General features: G+C 36.8%; 1 long non-coding RNA gene across 3 annotated transcripts in view; it reads right to left on the bottom strand.

Moving 5' to 3' along the window:
* Positions 1-618: 618 nt before the first annotated feature.
* LOC139084830 (uncharacterized) overlaps positions 619-8,834 on the bottom strand; it is a 162,482-nt gene continuing 154,266 nt past the window's right edge. For 2 of the 3 annotated variants that reach the window (XR_011542622.1, XR_011542618.1), the window contains 2 exons: positions 3,232-3,316; positions 619-2,228 (listed from right to left, as the gene is read on the bottom strand). This is a non-coding gene — a long non-coding RNA (uncharacterized lncRNA). The remainder of the gene's footprint in view (positions 2,229-3,231; positions 3,317-8,834) is intronic. The other variant, XR_011542621.1, reaches the window with a different exon arrangement.

Raw genomic sequence — 8,834 nt, 5'->3', positions numbered from 1 at the left:
TAGATTTTTGTCCAGTAGAAAAGATAATCATAATGTTTATGGTTTAATTTATGTTAGCTTCTTTTGTATCTTAGCTATCAATTTCATCCCAACATTCTTTATCAGCCTCCATAAATACTCAGTTTCTTAAATGCTCACTGAACCAGTTTTACCATCTCAATGGTTTTCACTTAAGTGAAACACAGTGGCATGTGCTGTCCTGGATGAAATGCAAAAACCACCCAAGGGGAAAGAACCCTCAGAAAAAGAAGAACAAAGCAAAGTGAGAATCATTCAAAGACAGGCCAAAAACGTTCACAAATGGGAAAAAATGCTTAAGTAATAAATACCTGAACAACAGCTGAATGATGCATAAATTCAGAAGGCATGCCTCTACAATTCGAAGATAGCCATGATAAAAGACAGAGGATTTTTCTAAAGCAAGACAGAGACACTGTCTTAGTTATTCTTTATTCTTGAGGAAAAGTTTGTTACTATCTCTCTTCAAATTATATCCCTTAAATATGTCTCACTGGATTGCCTTTTTTAAACCACTGGTAAGAAATCCTAAAAAAGTCAGAATTATATAAAATCTGATTGAACCAAGGCCTACTTAATGGTACAAAAAGAAGTGAGTAATTTTTTACTTAAACTTTATTGAATATGACTCAGTTTAGCTATTATATATGTCACAAAGAACAAAGAAAAAAATTTATTGTTTTTTGTTCCAGGAATAGTTTATAACATGCCATTGAGGCTGAAGTCATACTTTTCAATATCAAATTCTGAAGCCATATTTCAGAAGCTGGTTAAAAAATGTTCTAGTAGAAAACATTGGGAACATTCTATTGGGAAGAAATAGGAAAATGTTGACACCTATTCTTTTTAAGTAGAAGATAAGGTTTTCTCAAATGGGTAGCAGTAAACCAAAAGTAACTGAAAAAAAAAAAACAATATCAGCACGTATTTTATAGACCTAGGGAAACAAATATAAGCATATGGCAAAATAGATTTTTGGAAATGGAATTATGAAGGAAGGAAGAAAGTGAAAAAGAGGACAACCGAAATAAAAATGTAATGAAATTAGTAAAAATCCCAGAGTCGGTGGCAATAATAATGACACCAGCAAAGATAAATGGTTACATTTAAACTTTGTTGTACTTTTGTACTGAGGCCAATTGCAGTTGAAAATAATCTGCTATTTAAAGCTCCTAAGATTGCCGCCCAGGACCATTGCTTAAGGACTATTTAAGTGGTGTTTTTTGATTTTTTTTTCTTTTTTTTGGTGAGGAAGATTGTTGCTGAGCTAACATCTGTGCCAATCTTCCTCAATTTTGCATGTGGGACACCACGGCAGCATAGCTTGATGAGTAGTGTGTAGGTCTGTGCCCGGGATCCAAACCCGCGAACCCCAGGCCACTAAAGCAGAATGCGCAAACTTAACCGCTATGCCACTGGGCCGGCCCCAAGCAATTTTTTTTAAACTCCTTTCTAATCTTTATTTCTTGAAAATATTTTCAATTTGCTCTAATATGTCTGAAAAAAACAAACCCAAATGAGTGATAAATAAAATCTTCATGCCTATAATGGGAAGAAATCTTTCCAGCATCCTCCTAAATGATCAATTAATTAAACCAAAACCATTCTTTTAAAACTCTTTGACATTTGAAACATCATAGTGACGTTGAGGACATAGCAAAAGAGAACATTTTAGGGAGAATATTAAGATGTTGAAGTGTCTTAGCTACTCTCATCTCATAGTTTTGCAGGCAACGTAAAGATAGGAGCAGAAAGGAAAAAAGCTTTTTCTTAGTGGGGTTCAGCATATGGTCTAATAGTCAAGGTTGATGAAGAAATCTGATGATTGTGATCCTTGCAAGACTGTGAAATCTGACTTATCTGTCCAGGTTTGTAGAAATTAGCAGGAGTCCTAGATGGATGTCTGTTGATTTGCTTGGTGTTTCCCCTGCTGTCTGCAGATGGTCAACACTCGTACGGGCAAGTGTCCAGGCTGTATGCAATCACAGTCACGCTTTCTCCCTAAATGACCTGCATGCGTCTATATAAACAGAGTCAGTGTATTTTAAGACGCGCAGCATCCCCTTCATTTCTCCTTCCTTTCTGGTGGGTCTTGAGATGCTTTTGTTTGGAAAGTGATAGTGGGTTAAGCACAAGCTCTCATAGGGTACATTTTGTATTTTATATAGTGCCTTCAGGAGAAATAACAGTCATGATACAAATTTCAAGTTCTGCAATGAAAGAAAAACGGTGAAGACATTTGTGATAAGTTAACATTTGAAGACCTTTGGAATAGAATTGATTACCCTAAATAACCTTGCTTAGGATCAGTCCTACATTCAACAAGGCAAAGAATAAATTTTCCAGATAGCTTAGGAATTTCCTCTGGTGAGTGAGTGGTTGATGCTTTTCCTTATAGTTCACTTGGGGATGGAGTGATAAAAGGCTAGAAATTAAAATCTCTTAATACTAACGGAAAATATCCCGAGTAGATTTTGATTTGTTAAGGAGAGCATCTTAATGGCTTTGCAATGTTCTGGTAGGCTAAGAAATAGTTTGGGGCTTAGGGAAGAAATGGACACTCTTTTAGACATGAAATTAGTGAGAGTTCAAGACTTACTGCATGAAAGAGAAACAGAGAAGGATCTTTTGAGGTATTTGGGGGTGGAGGGATAAAAAGAAAGTCAGTGAGAGACAAGGAACAAGAAAGAGAGAGAGTGGCACAGAAGTAAGATGTACACAGCCAGCTGGAAGGTCTTTGTGGTGAACACTTTTAAAGCATGGATGAGTAAGACTGTACTATGCAATGCTCTAATCCTCCAGAGTTTCTCCAAACAGGAATAACAAACATAATTGAATTTATTGCTTAAATAAAGTAGAAGAGGGAGAAAAGAGGTACAACTCCTGGGGGAAATGATGCATTTATAAGAAGCGAGACCAAAACAGAGATGTGGCACTCTGTGGAAACAGAACGTAGAACATAACAGTTCTGGGAGAACCATAAGTTTTCTGAGAACCTGTGTATGCAAGGTAAAAAATAGCTCTCTGTCACACGTGGCTGTCCTAAAAGGACTGAAGATACTGACCTTAAATATTAATGAAATGACGACTACAGTATTCTGGAGGACTCAGGTAATATGGGCTCCAAAAAATTTTTAAGATTTTAGCTAAATGAATATAAATTAAAATTTTTCCTTTGAATACTATTTATTTTTAATGGCTATTTATGCTTACCTGATTTGTGTTGGTTGAAATATCAGCTGTTTTTCAGTGTTATCTAATCCCATGGGTCATATTCCCATTGACCTTAACAAGACTCCTAGATATAAAATGCATATTCATGGTGAGATAGGAAGAATGACTTAATATTTTTAGAAATAAGTATCCAATGCATTTTTAATAAAATTAATTCAAGTTTATCTCACACATCTAGAGAGGCTCAAGAGTAGCATAAATGCATAAAGGATGCAATTAATTGCATTCTTACTTCAAGATAATAATTTGTCATTTCTCTAGGTACTACCGTGTTTATCTCAGTTCCCTGGTAAAGCTTGCTGCTATCGCATGCCATGAGGCTATTGTGTAATTTATTAGAATGGAAAGACTGTCTGGTTGAAAAATAATCTTTCTTTAAAGTTCTATTCTTCCATGAAACCCATTAGTAATTCTTATTGTCTGATTTGAATAATGTGACAAGTCCAAAGCTTGACAATACCTAGTGCAAAACACACTCACCTTTATCCTGCCAGAGCTGCGAGAGTAGTGAGATCACAGCGGTAAAAACTCCTTGAGCTTTTGTAGAATTACTCTTGCGTGACTTTTGACAATGCAAAATTTCATCTTATATTTAACTCCTTTTCTTTCTCTCACACACACCGACACACACATTGTGCTATGTAGGAGTAACGATATAACACAGGGAGACAAATGATGGAGAACACTGGAGTGGAAATTGAAACTTCCTTCTAATTTTGTAGAACAAAGACAGATGGCATCTGAGTATTTCCAGGAATCATTCAGGGTTCAGTCAAGAAACAGAAGTCACTTAGAGTAAGTGAGTTAGGGGAGGGAAATGATAGTTTAATACTTGTTAGAAGACTGGAGAAGCTTAAGTCAGGAATTTTGAAGGGAATGGAAGAGCAATGCTTGCAGGCAGGCCGCCACTTGTCTCAGTTGCCTGTAATTCCAAAGTGGTCCTGTAGAACCTGAGGATTCTGGGTACAAGCTCTCATTGTCCATTTGCTGAAACCCACGTCCTTGTTTTAGGTGCTTAGGAGAACAATGGTTTCTTCCATTTTCTATATCTTTTGTGAATACTTCTCATTGATTAGAATGAACTCAAATCCTACTAGAAACTAACTCTGGGTGATAAACTTGAAAGATTTATTTTTCTGTAGTAGATGATACCAAATAGCAACAAATAATATCTGGCAACTGAGTAAAAAAAGCGTGCTGACTTTGACAAATTTGTGGTACATTTTGAAGTGTCAGGGAATAATTATGAAAATTACAATAATCACTGCTTTAAGAAAGTTTATATTTTGGAGAAGAAATATAAACACTCATAAGGTTTAAAATAAATCAGGTAACCACTCTCTGTAATGTCCATAAATTTACTTAATAAAAGGGATTAAAAGAAAATATTTTTATATTTGCTCTCATTAAAAACAAACTATATGAAAAAAGACAGAAGAAATTAATCCCGAAGGTTACTTGCTGTGCTGAGGGGTGTGTGGGGAGATTAGCGGCTCTACAGTTAGTGGAGATCAGTATGAGGGAAGTTTTCAATACACAGTCTTTCATAATGTTTTAATGTTTTCAAACTTTGTGATTGTGATTTTATTTCCCATTCAAACAAGATATTTTTAAAAGTATGATTTCTTCAACATGCGTAATTTTTTCCTGATACAAACATCATTCACAAGGGCATAGCTATAGGATAAATTCTTATAAGTGAAATTGAGCCTGAGGCAGTATTTATTAAAGCGTAGTTTGCAAAGAGGCAATATTAGTAACATCTGGGAGGTTGCTAGAAATGAAAATTCTTACTTTCCACCTCAAACCTACTGAATTCAAATTTCCAGAGGTGGGACTCTGGAATTTGTATTAAATGAGCTCCTTAGGTGATACTTATGCATGTTGACCTAAATAAAATATTTCCATACATTATGGGCAAATCTCCTTCTTGAAGGTTGGCACCAATTTACATTTTTTCAATAATACATTTCCTGTATAATACAAGGTATTATCAAACTTTGAGATTTTTGGTAGATGGAAAACGTCACTTTAACTTTTATTTGTACATCTTTTCACATCTTTAAAAAGGGCTCATAGTTCTCTTTACATATTCTAACAGCATAGATTTATTTGCATTTCATATAAGTGGAATTATACATTATGCACACATTGATGTCTGACTTATTTTGTTCAACATAAAGTTTGTGTGAATCATCCATGTTGTTTGTGTGGTTGTAGATCATTGATTCTCACTTATCTAAACCAGATATTCATTAATATGAATGTACCAACATCTATTTATCCATTCAAATGAGGAATGGTTTTAGGATTCCTTGAAATTTGGTGCTGTTATAAATAGTGTAGCTGGCAAATTCTTTTATATGTCTTTTGGTAAATATATGAGAACAGTTCTATCAGGTATATATTTTAGACTAGAACTGTTGAGTCATTCCCTATGCGTTCATCCAACTTTAGTAGATATTGCCAAATAATATTTCAAAATAGTTGTACAAATTTACTTCACATCTGCTGTGAATAAGATTTCTTAATTGCTCACATCCTTGAAAACACTTGGTGTGTCAGCCTTTTTAATTTTAGGCATTCTTGTAGTGTGTACTGGTATCTCATTATAAGTTTAATTGCGTTCTACCCTATGACCAATAAAGTTGAGAACCTTTTCATGTTTACTTTTAATATCCTTTTTAATGAAGTATCCTTTCTCCACGGGAAGCCTACACCCAATGGATGGCTGATACGGAGTATACAAACGCCTGTGTCCGTTATCTCACATCAGGGACAACTCTGAGTGGATAGACCAGCCAGAGCTCTCCGTGAGATTGAATAAGGCCTATGTTGCAGTGTCTTCCCAGTTCAATTTCTACCTCTGACTATCCTGATTCTCTCAGTCTCTTATTACCCGATGCCCCCACTTGCATGAAGGTTTTATCTCAGAACTTCTTTCCCAGAAATCCCAATCTATTACCAGTTGGTGCCATGAATGATCCTTGGAAGAAGACTTTAAATTTTATTTTAGATTTTAGTATGGGATCACCTGCTGATCAGCTGTCAATAAAGACCACATAACTGGTGTTGGTGGAGTACTGATGGCACCAAGAAAGTTGTAGTGGTGCAATGGTTAGAACTTTCACTGGAGGTGGACCAAGGAGAGATATTGATGGGTAGAAAAAACTGGTGGACTGTATCTCACCATTTTGGGGGTAGTTTAGAAGTAAAAATAAGTACTTAGGAATTTGGTGGCTGATGCTGGTTGTAATGGTGCATTGGAAAAAGCGGATGAGAGGCTGAGGGTGATTACAACGATTTAAGAAGTATGACAGAGGCTCTACTTAGAAGCATATAAAAAATTTCTCTCTTACAGTTAGAGGACCAAAAAAGCTAAGACTCTGGCGCTAGGATTAATTATAACGGTATCAGAGAACCACAGAAGTTCCTAGTCTCAGTCTTGGAAATTTCCTGGAGTGAAGTCTGGCCTGGACTGGGAAGAATGGGCTTCTGAGATGTGGGATACAGAAATATGAGTCAATGCATTTAGTCACTTCAAAACTCCAGATCTCTCTGAAGATCTCTCTGCACAAATCTCTCTCCCTCCTTTTTACAGGCTAGCCCTCCATGCTTGAAGATGATGCCGCAGCTTATTCCTTGTAAGAAAAATATGCACTCCCCTAAGAACCTAGTCTAAATTCCCATCTCCCAGCTGCCAAACGGTCAATTTTTAAGCTAGGTCATAACATAACACTACTATGGAAGATTTCTGCTTGCTAAGAGAAGAAAGGAACTATAAATTTTGAAGTAGCTGCAGGATCAGCCAATAGGAGCTGAGAGAGTATGCATGGGACTAAGGTGCTCAGTCAAGAGAGGTGGAATATGAAGTTGAGTCAGAGAATATTTAATAGCGTGGAAGTGCTCCCCTGTGACACACGATTTAGTGCTTCAGCAGCATCCTCAGAAAACACTGTTGTGAAGGTAAATTTTACGTGTCTGGGCTATGAGGTACCCAGATATTTGGTTAAACATTTTTCTGGGTGTCTGTGAGGGTGTTTCTGGATGAGATAAACATTTGTTAATTAACATTTATTAATTAACATTTACTCAGTAGCCTGAGTAAAGCAGCTGGCACCCTCCACCCCCAGTGTGGATGGGCCTCATCCAATCCATCCAAGGCCTGAATAAAACAATAAGGCTTAGGAAGGAAGAATTCATTCTCTCTCATTGCCCAACTGTCTCTGAGCTGGGACATGGGTCTTTTTCTGCTTTTGGACTCAGACTGGAATTTACACCAGTTCTCCTGTTTCTGAGGCCTTCTGACTCAGACTAGAAATACACCATCAGTTCTCCTGGTCTCCAGCTTGCTGGCTACACAGCTCTTGAGACTTCTTAATCTCCATACTAGTGTGATTCCCTATAATAAATTCCCTATAATAAATAAAAAAACAGCTATATAAATAAATCTCCTATTGGTTCTGTTTCTCTGGAGAATCCTATAATGGTCCTCACTAAATGAAAAGGAAGAGGCAGGAAGAGAAGGAAGAAGTGAAGCAAGAAAGGTGGCCCACGTTAAAAGATGTAGAAATGCCAGAACTGCAGTAGCAGAGAATTGAGTAAGAGATCACAAGGCTTAGATACTCAGGCACATTAGTCTGAAGACATTACTTAGAGCTGGAAACTGCCATTGGAAAATGTCCTACGGAAGGGCACAGAGGACTCTATTCATCAAAGAGAAAAGGAATATGCTAGTGAGGGGCACCAGGAGCAATGAGAATCTCAGTAGTAACTGCCCTGTGTAGGCCAGGGCTAATGATCAGAAGTGCTATTGTACAACTGGACTCCCTTTTTGTAATGGAGACAACAGGATGCTGAAGTAATAGAGGTCAAGACATGGTGCTCAGTCATCAGAGGGTATGAAGGAGCAATTATTGTAATGAATTTCAAGTTCAAAATGGCAGCCAGACAAGCCTGATGTAAGACAATTATGGAGATTGTTAATAGACATGATGAATTTAGGAAAAGAATAGATTGGCACCCAACAGGGCTATTATTTAATTTACAGAATAAAAAGAAGTCAAGAATGGATGATCAGCCAGCTTAGGACAGTTATACCATTAAAGTTTTCATCCCATACTTGGTTTTTGTGGTTTAACCAGTTTATGGTTCTGTAAACCTTTGAAGAAGTAGCCTCATTTACAATATGAAAGCCCTTGTATATAGTTATATCTCCAATTCTTTAATGGCTATTTATTTAGGTAACCATATCTGGCCAAGTGGGAATATCCAGACATTCTGAGAATTCAAGACAGGATTTGAGTCAACATTAATACCCAGGGATCTGAATTTTTATCATGCATTATCATGATATCATGTATTGTTGTGTGCCGCCCCCCAGTAGAGTGGGGGTATGTGAAATGGACTCTAAGAGGTAATTGGAGCCTTGGTAGAGATCATAGACCCACACAGTGGTCATTTCCCCTGTTCTTAAAATGTAAAATTAGAGTTTACATACTTGTTAGTTGGCAAAAACTTCATATCTGTCCTTGGCATGTGGGATAAGAACTATTTTAGTGGAGAAAGTCAAATGAAGCTTC

The sequence above is a fragment of the Equus przewalskii genome, chromosome 1 (assembly GCF_037783145.1).
Source record: "Equus przewalskii isolate Varuska chromosome 1, EquPr2, whole genome shotgun sequence".
In the NCBI taxonomy this organism is placed as follows: Eukaryota; Metazoa; Chordata; class Mammalia; order Perissodactyla; family Equidae; genus Equus; species Equus przewalskii.
The sequence above is the reverse complement of the archived record's forward strand: the minus strand, read 5'-3'. Positions and strand labels throughout refer to the sequence as shown.